This window comes from Mastomys coucha, unplaced genomic scaffold (assembly GCF_008632895.1).
Source record: "Mastomys coucha isolate ucsf_1 unplaced genomic scaffold, UCSF_Mcou_1 pScaffold12, whole genome shotgun sequence".
In the NCBI taxonomy this organism is placed as follows: Eukaryota; Metazoa; Chordata; class Mammalia; order Rodentia; family Muridae; genus Mastomys; species Mastomys coucha.
In genome coordinates this window covers 17,507,833-17,526,903 of record NW_022196894.1, presented here as the reverse complement: position 1 = coordinate 17,526,903, position 19,071 = coordinate 17,507,833, and positions in this window count along the sequence as shown.

The window sequence follows — 19,071 nt, the reverse complement described above, 5'->3', positions numbered from 1 at the left end:
CCACCGCCTGAGCACGCCCACCGCCTGAGCACGCCCACCGCCTGAGCACGCCCACCGTCTGAGCATGCCCACCGTCTGAAGATCTTCCGAACCTGGGGACTTTGGCACCTTTTTTGCAATATGCAAATGTCATGTAATTTAGAGATTTGATTTCGGTTTCTCCTGTGACTATAAAAACCCTGGCTTATTCTAAGTAAAGTGAAGTCTTGACTGGGCTATTTCAACTTGACTTGGTGTTTTCTCTTTGCATTTCAAGCCCTCTATTTCAGGTCCTTTATTCCCTCCTGGCTGAGAGAACCCAGTTCGTGAAACTGCGGGCAGTTTCAGATGGCAGTTTCAGTTTCTTAATGGTTTGGTGTCCTGGCCTCAGAGTTCAGCTTCTGTTTTATTTTTACTTATGTGTTCTCCCGAACCCCCTCAACCTTCAGATATACACTTCCTAAGGGATTTACCTCACTCCTGTGATACCTGCAGAAGAATCCACCCAAATTCAAACCTTAGACTCTACCATTTTCTATACACCATATGGTTACCATGAACTAGCAACTGAACTTTACCCATACGCCTCCTATAAAAAGGGTATAACTACCTTTTACTAATGGTAAGGACATTTTCAGAAGGGGTTGAGGCTTTCCCGACTATTTAAAAAAGGGCCTTTACTGTGTCCCATATCTTGATCTCTAAATTTATTCCCTAATTCAGTTCCCCATCTTCTTTCCAATGAAGCAATTGCCTTAATATATATCCATAATTACCCAAGGAGTTGTGGCCTCCTTCCAGGTTTCCTGAAAATTCCATATCCCATATTACCACAATTGTCAGAGGAAGTAGACTCACTGAACCCTCAAAGAAATTCTCATCACACTAACTCTAAATTAAAATAAGACTGGATCAAGCTCTAATGCCTTGGCCATTTAAAACTTGAGGCTCTCCCTGCAAATCCTCCCACTATATCTCCTTTGATCTTATGTATGAGATCCCCTTATGTATTTCCCCCTGCATTGGCCCCTCATTCCTCTCTCATTCCTTCTACCCTTTCCAGCACTCTCCTTTCCTTTCTAAGGACCCAGCTCCTGCCCTCTTCTCACTCTGATGGATGCCCCACTCCCATCCTAGAGACTAAGGATCTAGAGTATCTCTCTGTCTTAGGGGTACAATTGCTGCATGAACACCATGACCAAAAGCAACTTGAAGGAGTTTATTTTACTTACAGTTCCAAATAACAGTTCATCATCAAAAGCATTGAGGACAGGAACTCAAGCAGGGCAGGAACCTGGAGGCATGAGCTAATGCAGAGGCCATGGAGGAGTGCCACTTACTGGCTTGCTCCTCATGGCTTGCTCAACTTGCTTGGATGAGTATTGTCTTCAGCAATGGGACTTTGCTGTCAGTTTGTGGAGAGCAACCTAATGTCTTGGGAATAGCCTGGGTTTTATTTTGATGATTTCATGGGACCCCTTTGGCCAACAACTAAATTGGATGAGGTCAGCAGGAGGGACCAGGGCCAGCAGGAACACCAGGAAAGGTTCTTTGCTGTTCCTCTTTCATCGAAGCAAGGATCAGTGAAGATGTGAGATGAATAAGCGTTGCACCAAGCTCAGCTTCCATCACTGTCCATCGAGTTCTATTTATATTCTCTCCAAAACATCATGTGTCCTCCATGGGTCTCGCCTAAGCATGTAGTCTGTATCAACTGACATCACTTTGCCAATTGACCCAAGTCTGCTAAAGTGGCAAGAAGCCAAATCACCCCAGAAGTTTTTTGGTGCATTTCTCTCTATGGAGTTCTGACAAATGGAGCTCAACTATGCAAGGCAAGGCAGGCCAATATATGTGTGTCATTAGTGAAGAATCCTTCATCATATGTCCTTTCACGTGCTTGCTTTAGCAGAACATCCTTTCGCTTGTGTCTGCTTCAACAAACACATCAGTCTGCCTTAGCCTTTCACCTGTGTCTGCTTCAGGAAAATACTCCATTATGTGTTTGCCCCAGCAAAATACCTTCCAACACAACTGACTTTCAGTTAAACCTTTAAGTTTTCACTTCACCTTATCCTTTCATTCTTGTCCCTTCTACTTAGCTCCAGTCCACTTATAAAATCTATTCTATTTTTCCTTCCCAGGGATATCCATGTGTCCTGCTACCCTCCTAGCCCCAGTTTCTTCCTCTATGCCTAGCCTTTCTGGGTCTATAGTTTGTAGCTTAGTTATTATTGGTTTAATGGCTAATATACAGAAATAAGTGAATAGACACCATATTTTTGACATCTTTCCGGGTCTAGGTTACCTTGCTCAGGATGATTTTTTTTTTCTGGTTCCATTCATTTGCCTGAAAATTACAGGATGCCATTTTTTAAGAGCCGAGTGATACTCCATTATGCTAATGTTTCATGTCTTTCCCATTTTTTTTTCTGTTGAAAGGCATCTATGTTACTTCCAGTTTCTGGTTATTAAGAACAGAGCAGCAGTAAATGTGCCTGTGGTAGGATGAAGCATCCTTTTCGTATATGCTTAAGAGTGGTATGCCTATATCTTGAGGTGGATGGGTTCCCATCTTTTTGAGATCCTACCATACTGGTTGGATTTCATAGTGGTTGTACCAGTTTGTACTCTGAACAGCAATGGAGGAGTGTCCCTCTTTCTCTACATCTTGCATCTCTGGAATGAAACCTACTTGATCATGGTGGATGATCCTTTTGGTGCATTCTTGGATTTTGTTTGCCAGTAATTATTATTTTTCCATCTATGTTTATAAGGAAATTTTGTCTATGGTCTCAGAATGAATTGGGCAATGTTCCTTCTGTTTTATTTTGTGGAATAATTTGAGAAGTATTGGGATTTACTTTCTTTAGAGGTCTAGTAAAATTCTACACTAAAACCATATTGCCTGGCCTCTTTTTTTGGCGTGGGGGGAAGACTTTTAATGACTGCTTCTATTTCTCTAGTGGTTATAGGTCAGTTTAAATTGCTTATCTGATCTTGACTTACTTTGATGAGTGGAAAGATACAATTCTTTACATTGGCTCTCTGTTTTCTCCCGTTCTCTACCTACTTGTTGATTCTGCTAGGTTACTGTGATACAGCACTCTGCACCCTGAATGACAGGACATGGAAGAAAAAGAAACCTTTCTAACAGTCATTTAGCTTGCTTATATTACAATCCTTGGCTTCATACACTGCTACACTTACTTAACCTCTGTTAAGGTTCCCCTCTGTTTCTAATTTTTTCATAGTAAATGATTTGTGACACTCAACTAAGAGCGCAGAGAGAGCACCTAGAGGAAGGGTGGGCGGTCAGTGGCTTCCCTTGTAGGTGGACATATTGCCTGTCTACTCTCAGAATTCATCTACAGTCTCACCCAATTTAAAATATCTTTTGACTGGCCACACCCTTCTACTTTTCCCTCTTCTATCCACAGTTATGTTTCCCCTATGGACTATATTCTTACCTCTCCTCTTAATCTCTTTCAAGAGAGCACTCTTAAACCAAACCCACCAGATCCTAAAGGTTTCCAATTTCACTTACTTATCCAGTTGCGGGGGTTTGTGTTCCTGGGCTTCCCCTGATCTGTCATCACTGATTATCCACACCCCTCTCAAGCTACATCTTTACATAGTGACCAATTCCTTCCAAGGCCTTATACCCATAACAGATTTCTGAGATCACTTTGCTTTTTCTGACTCCTCTCCATTCCCTTTCTAGAATGTCTAACTGCAAGCTACCACTCTCTTCCTACATATTTACTCTACCAGCATCCTTTCCATTCAGATCTGACTCACCTCTGTCAATCATGCTCTTCCCCTTGAGACACAATACAAATCCTTTCCTGACATTGCATGAGAGTTCATATTTATAGATACTTCATTCTTTTCTTTTTTCAATGGGTCTTCTCTTTGTCTCTCCCTTCTTCTCTCCCTCCTCTATTCTACCTTCCTAGTCATTATCTCATTTTTGCTCTGTCACTGTGGCTTATTTATTTTAATGTTTGGTTTCCACTTGGTAGAACTGTTTGAGCTGGATAAATAAGTGTGGCCTTATTGGAGGAAGCATGTCACTGTGGGAGAGCTTTGGGGTTTCAAAAGCCCACATCATTCCCAGTTAGTGTCCACCTCCCCTCCTGCTTGTGGATCAGATGTAAGTTCTGATTCTGCTTTAACACCATGCTTGTCTACCTGCAGCCCTTGCTTCTCAGCATGATGGTCATATACTCTAAGCCTCTGGAACAGTGATCCTTTGGTGTACCCCCAAATTAAATCCTTTCTTTTATGGTGTCTTATAAGTTTCCATATTATCTTTTTACATCAAAAGAAAGTAACTAAGACAGGAACCCAAGCTATTTTTTGGCCCTCTAATGATTATGTAGATACTGACCTCTCCAGAAACACTAATTTCTCTGGCCGCATAAGACACCAAGATCATAAATTGAGTGCCTCTTTAGAGTGTCTGAATGTCCTACAATGTGTCCTCCATGACTCTTATCTGCCCATGCATGACAGCCTGACCCATTGTCAGACCTTTACCACTGCATCCTGAATACACTGTCATGCTATGGAACCTCCAACTATTGGGTCCTATCCATTTCTGACTCCTTTACCAGTGCACCCCAGAGTTTAACTTTCTACCCTATTCATTTACAGCTAAAGTCTAACCACAACCAAGACCTCCCACTACCAACCCCTTCAAGCATCACACTGTCAAAAGAACATGTATGACAAGATAAAATCACTGTCTAAACATGTTGGTCTGCCAGAAGTAAGATCTTTTCCCACCTCTTAACATTTCCTACTTCATTCTTCCTCAACTCCTCAAAAATCTTTCTTTGTGATTTAGATAGCAACATATGTTTGCCTGCCAGTTTGTCAGGAATCTCCACCCTAGTGTTTCAATAATACCATGACATAAAAGTTCTCAAAACCAGGCAGCTTCTATTTCCCCCAACAATGTCTGTTAAATCTGTACTTTCAATTAAGGAGAACACTCCTCCTCCTGCTCATTCTGGTGTTAGGCATCTTATCCTCCTTGGGCATAGGTATAGCAGGGGTTCCTACTTCCACTTACTATTTTCAACAAGTATCAAAGGCACTTTCCAATGCCCTAGCTGAAATAGCAGCCACTATCAATACTCTCCCAAACCAAATAGATTCCCTTGAGTAGGTCATTCTCCAAAACAGGAGAGCCATAGATCTAATGGAAGAAAAAGGGTGTGAGGCACATGCCTCTTTCTTCAAGAAGACTGCTGCTTCTACATCAAACAGTCAAGAATCATCTGAGATACCACAAAACCTCCAAGAGCAAGCATGGAAATTACACAAAACATAGGGAGCCTGGCTCACAGTAGGACAGTGGTACGTTGGGTAAGATCCCTACTGAGTCCCTTACTCTGCATCTCCCCACTTAGATCCTGAAGACAGACCCTAAAAACCCAACTCTGCCTTCACTCAGCATGAAGCAAACAGATGAATATAGCGTCCTTTTCCTTTTTATAGTCAGGATCAAGAATAAAGGGCTGTGACCTGCCCTCCCTGAAGGTTCCTGGGAGGGAGAAAACTGAAGTCTGTAAGTTGAATTTTGACCCTGTACCCTGCAGAATCTCATGATACCTCCAAGTCCCTCCCAGCTTACATTTCTTTCCTCTACAGTGACAATCCCAAATGACAAGGACTTAAAGTCTGGGGTCTTCTTATCTCAATAGATTCAAATTAAAGAATGAGATGCCACTGTGACACAGCCTGAGAGGGAAAAAGCCAGACTGAAAACTGTCCTAAACTCTCATTCTCTGGTAATAAAGGATTATTGTTAGATTGAAATAATAGGTTCTTTCCATTCTCAAGACTGAATTAATTATACTACATACTTTATTTTTTTCCTGGTCTAATATTTCCTAACTGATGTGTTTTATAAAGCCAAGGATATGCTTTATAGAGCATGGTATGGTGCAGTGGGAGGGGGTTTCTTGTGGGTCCATGCTGAGGCATCCCTCCCTTCCCAAGGTACCAGCCATATGACAGATCTAGTATAGAAGAGAGTTTATTTGGGGGCATGGGAAGGGGAGTTGAGAAGGGAGTAGAAGTAGAGAAAGAGAGGGGACAGAAAAGAAGGAGGAGGAAGAGGATTAGGAGGAGAAGGAAGAGGAGAAGAAGAGAGAAGAAGCCAGCTAGGAACATGTGGAGAGAGGAGGAGAAGGAAGAAGGGAGTCAGAGAAAGAAAAGAGCCAGAGAGAAGAGAGGAGAGAGGAGAGAAAGGAGAGAGAGGGAGAGGGAGAGGGAGAGGGAGAGGGAGAGGGAGAGGGAGAGGGAGAGGGAGAGGGAGGGGGGAGAGAGAGGGAGAGAGAGAAGAGAGAGAGAAAAGGAGAGAACAGAGAAGAAAGAGGAGGAAGAGAGAGAGAGAGAGTCAGAGAGACCAAATAGTCCTTTTTAGAGCAAGCCAGGCCTACCTGGCTGTTGCTAGGTAACTGTTGGGTGGAGTATAGAAGGAATGTCAACACTAACTTCTTTTGAAGCACATGGGTAAACAAAGACAGTGAAATCAGGCTTCCTGAGATAGTGGCTTTTTGTTCTCAGAAGACTGTGAAGAGAAGGCACGAAGGTACAGGTTGGCTCTGAGTATCTAAACAGGACCAAAAGGTGAAACAGGAGGACATAAAGCCATATAAAACACCCACAACAGAGTTGATTTAATGGACTTCTAGCATTAGGGCTCTCTCATCCTGAAGGGTTAAAATTGCTCCTTTTCCTTTGGGGGTAGGGGTTGGTCTTCTGTCTTTCCCAGATATTCAGGATTTTGTCTGTGTCAGAGAACAAACTTGGCAATCCACCTGCACCCTTGTTATACCCTCAATTCTTGGTCATTCATTACTGAAGACAGTTCTCTCTGTACCTATGGATACAGAGATAATGCCCCAGATAATAAGGCATTCCTTTGAGCAATATATCCAAAGGAGGTAACACTAGATAGAACTTCATGATGATTCTTTTAGTTTATATAGTTATTTTATAAACATATATGTATATATATACATACATATGTATGTGTATGTGTATGAATGTTATATAGTTACTGGGTTTATGGCAAATAAAATAATTTAAATACTTAAAAATGCAAATAAAGTAAACTTGCTTTATCCTGTGCCTCCAACACATTGTGGCTAGAATAGGCAGCCTTTTCTTTTAAACTATCCTTTCCATAATCCTAAATACTTAATGGCATATCTGAAAGAGGTGATTGCACATTTTTTCTGTAGGAGAGGAAAGGTCAGATCTTGATACTTGCTGGTCAAGGCTGGTTGTGGCTCTTAACTCTTGCCGATTAGGAAGCTTAGTTTTTGCTGATTAATGTAATTCTGGAATTGTGGGGAGAGACATGCTACCCCAATTCCCAGTAAGATTTTGAGTCCGTTTTTTTCCCCCAGTAACCAAAGTAACTGTAGAATTGAGCAGTATATGGGTTGCTGGTTTCCAGGCAACCTGTAGGTCTTCCCCTGCTGGTCAGGAAGCAGGATCTGTAGCTAAGTTAACTCTGGATTCCTTTCAATTGGCCTTTTTTTTTTTTTTTTTTTTTTTTTTTTTTTTTGGTTTTTCAAGACAGGGTTTCTCTGTGTAGCTCTGGCTGTCCTGGAACTCACTCTGTAGACCAGGCTGACCTCTAACTCAGAAATCTGCCTGCCTCTGCCTGCCAAGTGCTGGGATTAAAGGTGTGCGCCACCACTGCCCAGCTCAATTGGCCTTTCAAATGCACTCTCTCTGTAATAGGTTCCAAGACCTTAGCACAACTGATTCCATGATGGAAATACCATCCAGGCCATTAAACTCAGCAAGTTGACAGCACCATCTGCCAAAATGAAAACAAAGACCTAATCTATCAATGGCTACAGTCCAGGGAAAGTCTCTAAATTATTAACCTTGCTTTTTGGCTTCTGTAGTTCTCCTGGCTAACTGTTCTTGTTAACTGAAGTGTGTCAACCTAAAATTTGGTTTTTGTACTTAAAAGCTCAGAGAGAGGCCTCGGGGCTACACTAGAATCCCAAACACTCAGTGTAGTTACCAGCTGGCTAGTAAAGAAGTCCCATTGGCTTAAACCCATGTCCAAGTAGCAAGCTGGTGGATACCTCACATCACTCTCCATAACAAAAAAAATTTAACACCCAGACAAACAGATACTTGAGGACTAAATAAAACGACACTAAAACACAGAAACAAAGCAACCACTTTGACCTTGAATGGCAATTTAAAATAAAAGAACCAAAGGCATTTTTGTCTCTGATGTTTGGTTTGTTTGTTTGGGTTTTCTTTCCTCCTCCATCTCCTCCTCTTTCTTATTCCAATGAAGCACAAAACAAAACAAAACCCTCAGAAAGGCTCATATCAGGGACTTCCATAAAAAGTTTTGTAATCTAATCAAGAGAGAGAGAGAGAGAGAGAGAGAGAGAGAGAGAGAGAGAGAGAGAAAGGAAGGCAATGTAAGACAGTTGTATAAACACTAGTTGTTGGGGAGAGGGAGCCCTAGAATATACAGATCACAAACTGTGTTTCCATTTGTTTTGAAGTTATGCTCATGAGTCTTCCTCAAGGGCACCCAGAGTAACGGAAGACAGGAAGGAAGACATCTGGAAAGGCAGAAATGTGCACTTTATTTTGATACCTGGATTTAAAGTCTGAAATTGCTGTTGTTGGATCGAAAAGTTGATAGATCAAAATGTTCATACTAGTAGCTTCAACATCCATGCAAGTGGCTGGTCTTTAAGTTTCTTAAGCAAGTACCACTCTACTCTGCAGTGCTCAGCACGTCTGCCCCACTCAAACCCTTCAGCCAGTGATAAAGACTATAGTCAGCTTATTTTGCAGAAGTTCAAGGTCACACCACCCACATGACCCAGCCCCCTGTTCAATTACTTCCTAGAATAAGTCAAAGCTGTCAAAGAATTTATAAACCATACAGAACCCTGCACTCAGGAGGCTGAGCCAGAGGAACTACAAAGTTTGAGTCCACCTTGGAGTACATAGTAAGATCCTGTAAATAACATTATTTACCTGTAGGTGGAGACATGCCCTTGTCTACTCCCTCAAGGGTTAATCCAATGGACAAGTCAGAGATCTTCTATGAGCTTCTCCCAGGAAGGCAGGCTCACTTAATGAGCACAGTCCTTAGGAGCCAGGACAGCTCTAAGGGCTGAGATACCATGAGGTTCAGCTGAGTCTGCCTGTCCTTCTGAGGCTGTCTTTTGTCAGTCAAAACACCTTCAGTTTTGTAAGATGGTCGTGTCAGAGGTAGGTTCTTCAGGTCTCCGTGGTTTAGCATCAAGAATAGAATTTTCAACAATCAAGCATGTGGAGCCTGCAGTTACTGTATTATTGAAAGATCTTGTGTCAATGTAGTCATTTTGGGTTATTAAGTTTTTAGGAATAGTCTTTGAGCAGTAAAAAGAAAAACAATCCTGGGACAAAGACTATACCTATTTGGGAAGGCAATAAGAATAATACAGGAACCTGCTATGAAATGGGACAGAGAGTGGGGATTTGGGAAGTTCTCATAAGGAAAAGAAAAGATAGAGTAGTAAAGACCAAAGCATTGGTTACAGATATTAAATGAAGGCTTGAACTCTGGTTAATATATGAAAGAAAAAGTCAGGAGAGGAAAAAAGGAAATAAGACTCTGAGTCAGACCTCAGAATGGCATTGGTGATAACAGCTGTCCTGGGTGGTGTGGGACGACTCAGACAGCCTTTGAGCTTCTTGTACCATGAGGGTTTGTGTTTAAACAGAAATATGGGCTGTAGTTATTCCTGAGAAGCTAGGCATTTCATTTGGGGAGAGTTACTGGAGATATAGAAGTGAGTACATATATGAAACATTTTTGGCAGTGTGCTCTATAGAGCTTAGATTTCCCCCATCCTGTAGAGAGCCACAAAAGTCTGTATATTAGGCACCTTTACATCATTTCTCTCAATTTCTACAAAACAAGTCCAGCTATTGCATAGTATTAGAGGTTAGTATTTTCTTTGCCCAAACTTTTCTATCACCCAGCCTGTATTGAGGCCAGAGAATATTGTAGTAAAATATTAGCCTCTTTTTAAAAACAGGTTTTCAGGATCCAACTTATCCTAACTCTTGAGGCTATTTCATAGCAGCAAGACTAAGCACATGTCAGTGATGATCCTAAGGGCAGAGAGACAAGCTCTAGTGCCTTGGCAGTAGACTAGGGCAGCTGTGTTTGAGTTAGTATTCTCTAGAGAACACAACCAATAGGATAAACTTACCATGTCAGATTTAAAACAGTAGTAACAGCAGTCTCACATGCACCAAAATAAAGTGTAGTATTCTGCCTTTCTCTAAAGTGTTATTCATAACCCACCACAACCCAACCAATGTATCAGACAAGTAATTGTCTACCATCAGGAGTCACAATATACACCTAAAAAACAAGGCTGGAGGGTGTTGATTGTGCAAAGATGATGAGAGGAAAGAGTTGGTAGGGTGTGATTTAACCCCCACAGCAGCACTCCATTAAAAACAGAGGGACATATCTGACTGCAGAGAAAAACACAAGTCTGACCTTAGACACTAGATCTGTGGGTGAAATTCTATTCTTTCATAATAAAAATGTAGTAATAGGCATATCTGTTGAGTAATTTCCCAGAAACACAAGGCCAAGTGTGAAACAGGAAAAGGGAGTAGGCCAGGGGCAAATAAATGTAGGGTCTGAGATGTGGTTGTAGACCATGATATGCAATCCATATCTCTAGGTACTAGGTTTTAGTGGGTACAAAGGCTATGTGCCTTCAGCTGCCAAAGTGCATCCTGGGAGACTATTGCTGTCTTAGGGTTTCTACTGCTGTGATGAAACACTATGAGTAGGTGTTTTATCTACTGTTGTCAAAATCAACTTGAGCAGGAAAGGACTTACTTGGTTTACATTTCCATGTTCATCAGTGAAAAAAGTCAGGGCTAGAACTTGAACAGGGCAGGAAACTGGAGACAAGAGCTGATGCAGAGGATATAGAGGAATACTGCTTACTGACTTGCTCCTCTTGGCTTCTTCAGCCTGTTTTCTATTAGAACCCAGGACTACCAGCCCAGGAATGGCACCACCACATGGACATCTCCTACATCAATCACTAATTAAGAAAATTCCCTACAGGCTTGCCAATGAACCAATCTAATGGAAACATTTTCTTAACAGAAACTCTCCTCTCAGAAGTCTCCAGCTTGTGTCCAGTTGACAGAAACCTAGCTATGACAGTTGCATTCTCATAAAGATTGATTCACTGTGGAAACCAAGAGAAAAAGGCATACATTTCTTAGACATTGTCCTAAGTCCTAAGCAGACAGTGGAGTAGGAAAACATTGGTTGAGTCTTTGTGAAGTAGTGCACAGATAGTTACTGAGCACCTACTGTGTGCCAGAGACGAATTTAAGCACTAGGGTTCCACAAGAATGTAAGATAGAATCCAACTGCTCTTAGGTCACAGGACCTTCAGCAGCTTTCCCAGTAACAGACACCCTTCAGAGACATTGTCTGTGGATTACTAGTTAGCAGATTGCTAGGATAAACGGGGACTTTGACTGTTTCCTGTTTCCACCCCCTTCCCTGACTGGGAGTCAGAGAAGCTTGACAAAAGGTTGAGAAACTACCTCACCCTCAAAAAAGTCTAAAAGATTCTCACTTCTCCACATGGGCCATGATTTCTTCTTTGCAGAGTTATATCATGCTGTCTAACTCCAATGCTGGGTCCTGAACTTCCCGTGGAGCTTCCACGATGCTCTGTCCATGGAATTAACAACTCTTCTAATAAACTCTCTACCCCAACAATCTGTCTGAGTGTCTCGCTTGAACTTACATCTGAGACTTTCAGGTTCCATCTGTAAACAAAGGAAGTTCCTGCTCTCTAGTTTCAGAAAACCAAGTAAGTGGTATATATATATATGTGTGTGTGTGTGTGTGTGTGTGTGTGTGTGTGTATTATATTCTGTTGTATTGTGACAAACAGGGGAACGTTGTACATGTCACTTGAGATAGTATGAACAGAGACACCTTTGCTTGGACAGAGATTTGAGAAAAGGGAAAGGGTGAGGTCTTCAGCTTACAAATCCAAGTTGGCTAGATTAATAGGTGGTTTTAGAAAGTTGCCTCCAAAAAATTACCAAAGTTTTGTGAACTGAGCAAACTTTGACCTCCTGTATCACTGCTCTTGCTGATTCTGTGCTCTGGACACATCCAGACGGTCTGTGGATGGCTCTTCAGACTGCTCGTCAACCTGTCCTGGGTGTCTAGGGTAATCATCTCAGATGACAGAAACATGCTGCTTATTGCCTGTAGAAATGGGGACAGAAGTATTCAGACTACATGCACTCATTCCTTCTGAATCCTACTGGGATCAGGAACCAAAACCCACACTTCTACACTCAGTGACCTCCAGGAAGCCTAGATCCCAAACACTAAAATCCAAATGATATTTGACCCATTTTATCTATGTTTCTGCATCCATTGATTCAATCTTTGATGAAAAATATTTAAAAACAAACTGTATCTCTGTTGAACATGTTGACTTTCTTCTTCTTATTATTCCCTAAAGAATATAACAACTCAATTATCTACATAGAATTTGTATTATGTCAGATATTAATTTATATAGGATCAAAATTATTTGAGATATACATGGGTTATAGGCAAATATATCATTTTATATATGGAACATCAGTGTTCTTGTATTGTAGCTATATAGGAACCTATATATCCAAGCACCATAGGTACTGAAGGACAATACTAATAAAAATTCTCAGACATTAGGCATTAATTTATTTTAAAAACAGTTAGAAACTGGAGATAGAACATCTTATGTCTGTATGGATGTGTCACCTGTCAATAATAAATATGATGGCCTATGGCTTAGGCACAAAATAGGAGGTGGAAGATCCAGGAGGAGAAAGAATTCTGGGATAAAGCCAGGTGGGAGATTTGGCCCAGAAGATGTGATGAGATGGGCACATGGTACCTGAGTACAGGTAACTGCCAAGTAGAAGATTGTAGGTTAAAATAATTGGGTTATTTTAGTTATGATCTAGTAAGAGTAGAGCTTAATTATATGGCTAAGGTATATATAAACATATTTTGAGTTTGATTCTTATTTCTGGGAGCATTGGGCTGGAAGGAAGAACCAAACTGAATCACTACAGGAAACAATATCTAGGTGTTAAAAATGCTATTTTCAAGTGATTTTAGAGAATGCATCTTCTTGGGAGGTGGGTTGCAATCTTCATTGCAAACCAAGGCTAGAGGTGTGTGCTATGAAAGTGTTATCCCAGAAGGCTGCCTGCTGTGTCAAGGGGTTCCCAGCTCCAGTGGCCACATCTTGAAAGTAGGGTAACATGAACGCTTCTTTAGGCTTCCCATTCATGACGCCATTTGCCTGAGAACTCTTTCTATAACTGCGGGCATATAGGTACATAAAATATGTATAAAACCCAAACATTTATGAATAGAAAACAAAGTTTAGTTTAAAAGTTATTTAGTATACACATTTTACTATTTATTTAGGAGAAAAGCCAATTCAAACACTAATGAGGTAGATTGTGTTGTTTTGTTTTTTTATTTTTGGTGGGGAACAGGGTTTCTCTGTGTAGTGCTGGCTGTTTTGGAACTCACTCTGTAAACTAGGCTGGCCCAGGACCCTCAGAGATCTGCCTGCCTCTGCCCACCAACTTCTGGGATTAAAGGTGTGCACCACCACTATTCAGCATGCTTGTTTATTTTTACATAAAGAATTAAACCTTGGGAGAATATTTGGTATGTCAGGGCACAGAGCATCTTTGATGTCTTTAGATTTGGCTGAAAAATTTTTTTTATTTTGTAATTGTCAATGCCAAGGATGTTTTTTCACATAAATATGAAGAACAAAAGTGGGCAGAAGTGTGTTAAGGTCTATTTTTCCATAGGTTCTCACTGTAACTATGACTGGCTTGGAACTCAACACATAGACCACGATGGCCTTGAATTTACACATATCAGCCTGCCTTTGCCTCCCAAGTGCTGAGATTACAAGCACATGACACCATGCCTGGCTCAACTAGAGTTGTTGTGGTGGTGGTGGTGGTTCTGGTGCTGCTGGTGGTTATTCTTATTGTTCTTTTTTATGAAACCTAAGCCAACAACTTGAATAGCAATCTTAAAAGTTAGGCAATCTAATGGAGCACGGTACGAAAGCTAAGCTTGATGACCTGAAGCTCACATGCTAAGGAATAATGAAAGAAAAATACTAAGTATTAGTTCTGCTGTGTTTGCATGCATCAGAAAGCGGTATGTATGTATCATGAAAACACAGCACAGAATGTTCAGTCTGTATTCCGAGCTGAGGAATCTCAGGAGGTGTTTTCTGGTTCTGTGTGGCATGGCGGTGTGTGACATATGCAGGACAAAGTGCGCATGTTATGTGCTTAGAAATAAAAATGCAGTGCTGCTACAAGACCAGTACTGCCAGAACACCTCAGATTCATTATGTTTTACCTTGATTTTTCTTGATCGTCTTGTGTCCAGAAACCTTTTATCCATGGAGTCATATCCCACAGTTTAAGACGCTCGTGATTTTGAGGGTGCATGCCTGTAACTCTAGCACTTGGGAGGAGGAAGCATGTGAAATAGCTCCAGGTTCTACTCAGTTCCAGGGAGAGAGCTGGGGGCCAGTCTGGGCTATATGAGACTGTCTCACTAGGTGAACACAACAAAACAACACAGAAGAATCTGGGTAATAGATTGTATGTAATATATTTTGAATGAGAATTTTATGAGATCATTCTCAAAAGATGTTTAGCTCATTGCCCAATGTTGTAAATGTTCCAAACACATCAGAGGCTAGAACTGTCCTTATTTGACTAAAAGCTCCCAGACCTGAGGACTTTCTTGCCAGTCTCTGTGTCTTCAGTATACAGCACCCATCAGGGACCAAACTAAACCCTCAACAAATGTTGCATCACCATCTGTTGAGAATCATGAGTAATAAACTATAAAGTTCTATGAAACTGACACCCAGCAATTACCCCATTATTACTGAGAACTCTTTTGCATATCAGAAAAACATAGATTTCCAGACTGTATAATGTTTTGTAAATTCACAGCACAGGGTCCTATTCCTATCTGGCCAGAAAGAGTAGATAATATTTTCTATACAAGCTCTGTCTACAGTGCATCTTGACTCAGAAAACAGTTTTGACAATGCCATCTTGTGTATATGTGTATGAACTCTGTGTGTGAATTAATGCTGCCTGGGTTGATAAAACTGACACACAGAGAGGTTATAGCATGGAGATATTGTCCTGACCAACAAAGTTTATTATGCACATGTGATATATACAAAGCCATATGAGATGTGCCAAATGAAAAGAAGGGCTGGAGGTGACTTCAAATTACACTTTCAGCCTTAGGATTTTCAGACAGAAAGTAGATTGCGCTTTTAAATGTGTCCACCAGAGGGCCAACAATGTTCATAGCTCCTCTGTTAAGGTCCTATGATGGAGCTTCCTAACTCTAAGTTTATAATTAATGCGTTCAAGCTAAAACACATTGGTGTCTCATGTGAGGAATGTGTCACACTGTGTGAGGAATCTTTAATGACTTAGTTTAAGCATTTTTGAGCACCAGATGTGAGGAAAGAGTAGCCCTCCTTCATAGGAGTACATCTGGATGATCCTTTGTTGGGGATGTGAAGTTTGAATGCTTCAGTTGGCAAAAGGGACAGGAGCCTTTGAATCTCCCCAAGGATTCCACTTTGTCTGTCTGTAGTGGTGATAGTTGACAAGATGAAAGGAAATTTGTGCATCTCAGGCTGGTCTGATCTGGTAAGTCAATCTTAGGAGCAAGGATCCATACTCTCTAAGTTCCCTTCCAGCCCTAATTCTTTTATTTACTTATTTCTCTTTTTTTATCAAGACCAGCATGATTCTACTTTGACTCCTGTCACAAAGAAAGAGCTCAGCTTTCCCCAAAGTGCCTGCTTTTTCCACTTTCTTTGTTCCCTAGATATCACAGGTAAGCACAACAGTTAAGAAACATTCTTAAAGAAGTTGAAACAAAAACATTAAAGCAAACCTGCAAACTTACAGTTTTTGGGCATACAATATATGCACAATTCCTGAGGGGCCTCCTTTCCCAGTACTCATTTTCATAAGACAGTACAGTAGGCCTTTCACCTTCTGCTCCATCAGTAAACAGTCCTCTTCCTGCTCCTCCCTGAGGCTGCCTAGCTGGCCCATCAATAGCTATAAAGTCAGCTTTCACCTTAAAAATATTCTGGCTTTTCAAGAACTTTGGATGCAAATGATGGACATAATACTTCTCTTATGATGAACATTTAATGCTTATAAAGTATTTAGTTTTAATGACATAAACTTAAAAGTTTTAAAAACTGTTTAATTATCAGAGTCTCTTAAGTAAGAAAATTTCAAAACTGATTCTTAATTACATGCCAGCCCTCATGGAGTTTCCTGACAGGCTCACAGACTTTGCCACCACCAGGCCTTAAAATAAGCAACTGAGTGTGGTAGTTTGATGACAATGGCCTCCATAGGCTCATATGTTTGAATGCTTGGTCTCCAATTAGCTGAACTGTTGGGAAGGATTGGATGGTATGGCCTGGTTTGAGGAGGTATGCCTGTGGGGTTGAGTTTTGAGGTTTCAAAAGCAATCACCAGACCCAATCTTTCTCTGCTTCCTGACTACAGATCAGGATGCAAGCTCTCAACTACTGCTCTAGTGTCTGCCTGCCTGCCATTCTGCTCCCACCACAATGATAATGAACTACTCCCTGAAACTATAAGCAAGCCTCAAATTAAATGCTTTCTTCTATAAGCTGCTTTGGTTATGGTGTCTCTTCATAAGCAGTAAATTAGACTGTAAATAAATATAAACAAACAAACAAACAAAAGTCATTGTTAATCTTCTACAGCATGCCACAAAAAGATAATGAAGAGATTGCTACCACCTTTTCTCTTTCTCTGGCTTATAAAAACACAGATTCTGACTACAAGAAACTTCTTCAGTGCCTGGCTACAACTGTTTTTCATATTGATGATATAATAAAAAATAACATGCCAAGTTGTGACACGAAAAGAACAAAAGCTCTAATTCTAACAATAGCCCTAAGGGTTCTGGGTGTTTCAAATGTAAAAATTACCAGACTATTCCTTTTCTAGAGCAGATAGGCTTTTTGCTAAGAGAAGTTAACTCATAAACAGCTTTTAATGAGAAAGAAAAACTATCATGCTGTTGCTATTGAATTAAAAATTATTTTTTACTAGTCTGTTGCACTCTAATGATGAAAAGAAAGTTGCCCTTTCAGTAACTACTCTCAATAATCAAACACCTATGTATTGATTAGGGTTTCTTAGGGAAGTGGTTCTCAACCTCCTTGACATTGCTGTAGGAGTGGTTCTGATGTTAAGGTCCTGTTCCCCAATTGGTTCTTGATCTGTCAGTAAATAAACCATGGGACAATTGCTGGGCAGAAGGAATAGGCAGGACTTCTAGGTCCATGGAGGCAAGAGACAGATACAAGGGGGGACAGAGTTCTCCATGCTTCTGATGGAGAAAAGGTGACCAGTCATGTGAGATCTCAAATGGAGTAGCCATACAGGCTGCTCCTACAGGCGGGTGTTAAAGGGTGTTTAACAGAGACTAGGTGCAACTGAGGTGTGGAGATAAGAATATTGATAAGGGCACTCTTTTCCAGGCAGGAGGTAAGCCACGCCCAGCAATTGTGTCAAAGACAAGTTGAAATTGAACAACTGTGTGTATGTGTGTATGTCCTTTATCTGTGAACTCAAGGGAAGCTGGATAGGGGCTAGTAGCATGCCCCATTCCCAGAGCTTAGGCAGGGTAGCGAAGCTACATGCAACAGATGGCACTCAGTGAGGAAGGTGAGAATTCACTATTAATTTAGGAATTCTCATATTGATCACACACACAGAGATACAGGTCTAGGAAGAGGGGAGAACTGGTTTCTCATCTAGCCGAGCAGAGTGAGTCATGTGGTGGCTCCAGTGTGCAGGAAACTTAAACAAAGGAACACAGGGAGAGCTTTAGCTCATAGATGCTGAGATCCTCTGCTGTGAGAAGAGACAGGATAGCTGCTCTGAGGCAGAGAGCCAGACAGTGTAAACTGTCTGATTCCTACAAGCAAGAAATCAAAAGATAGGGATGAGTAAAATTTGACTTCATTGTTTTTAAAGTAGAAGAGAGTATAATGGTAATTGTTTAAATGTTCTTAAGTAACCAGAGATATTAAGCTCCACAGAAGGGAGAAGTTAGGGAGATTGAATGAAAAAAAAAAAATGCTTTAGAGCTCCTGCTCCCGGAGCTTAGGCAAAGCAACACACAACACATTCCCACCCTTCAATATAGTCCCTTATATTGTGATGACCCCCTATCATAATGTTATTTTGAATGTCTTAGGATGAATGCAAAAATACTTAAAAGATGCCTTCCTCTCTACCGCCACCTGCTGATTGGCTGCTGCAGGGCCAAGTGTTCAAACAGTGCCTTGTAGGTAGAGTCTCTGCTTCTGCTCTTGTCAATCTCTCAGTTCCTATAGAGATGTCTTTTTTTTCTTGGGCCACCTTCCAAATCAGAATAAAGAAAGGAGCCAATCCAAAAAAGGTTTTTAGGATGGGGTTCATTACCACTAAAACGATTTGTCAAAGATTTTGGACCAGCCCTGCTTCCCATGAGGCATGTGGGTTGGGGTAGGGTTGGTTTCTAGGTCTATCCCAGGTCTTCTAGGGGCAGGGATGCTGCATCTGTGGAGCACCTTCAATCTTAACTTCCTAAGCTTCTGAGGCAAAGAATCAGGGCCAGGGCTGTCAGAATAAAAAGTTTATATTATAGAGACAATCAGTACCAAGGTTTCACAAAAGAACTAAAAATAGCTGAGCATGGCTGCCCGGAACAGTCCCAGCAATGCAAAACTCTATGGTCTACAGGTGAAGGAGATACATCTGGAGACCTTGTCTCAAAATAGAACTTCTGTTATGAGCCAACTCTCTCATCCTTGGATATACAGTGAAGACTAAAGGAACATACCATGGAGG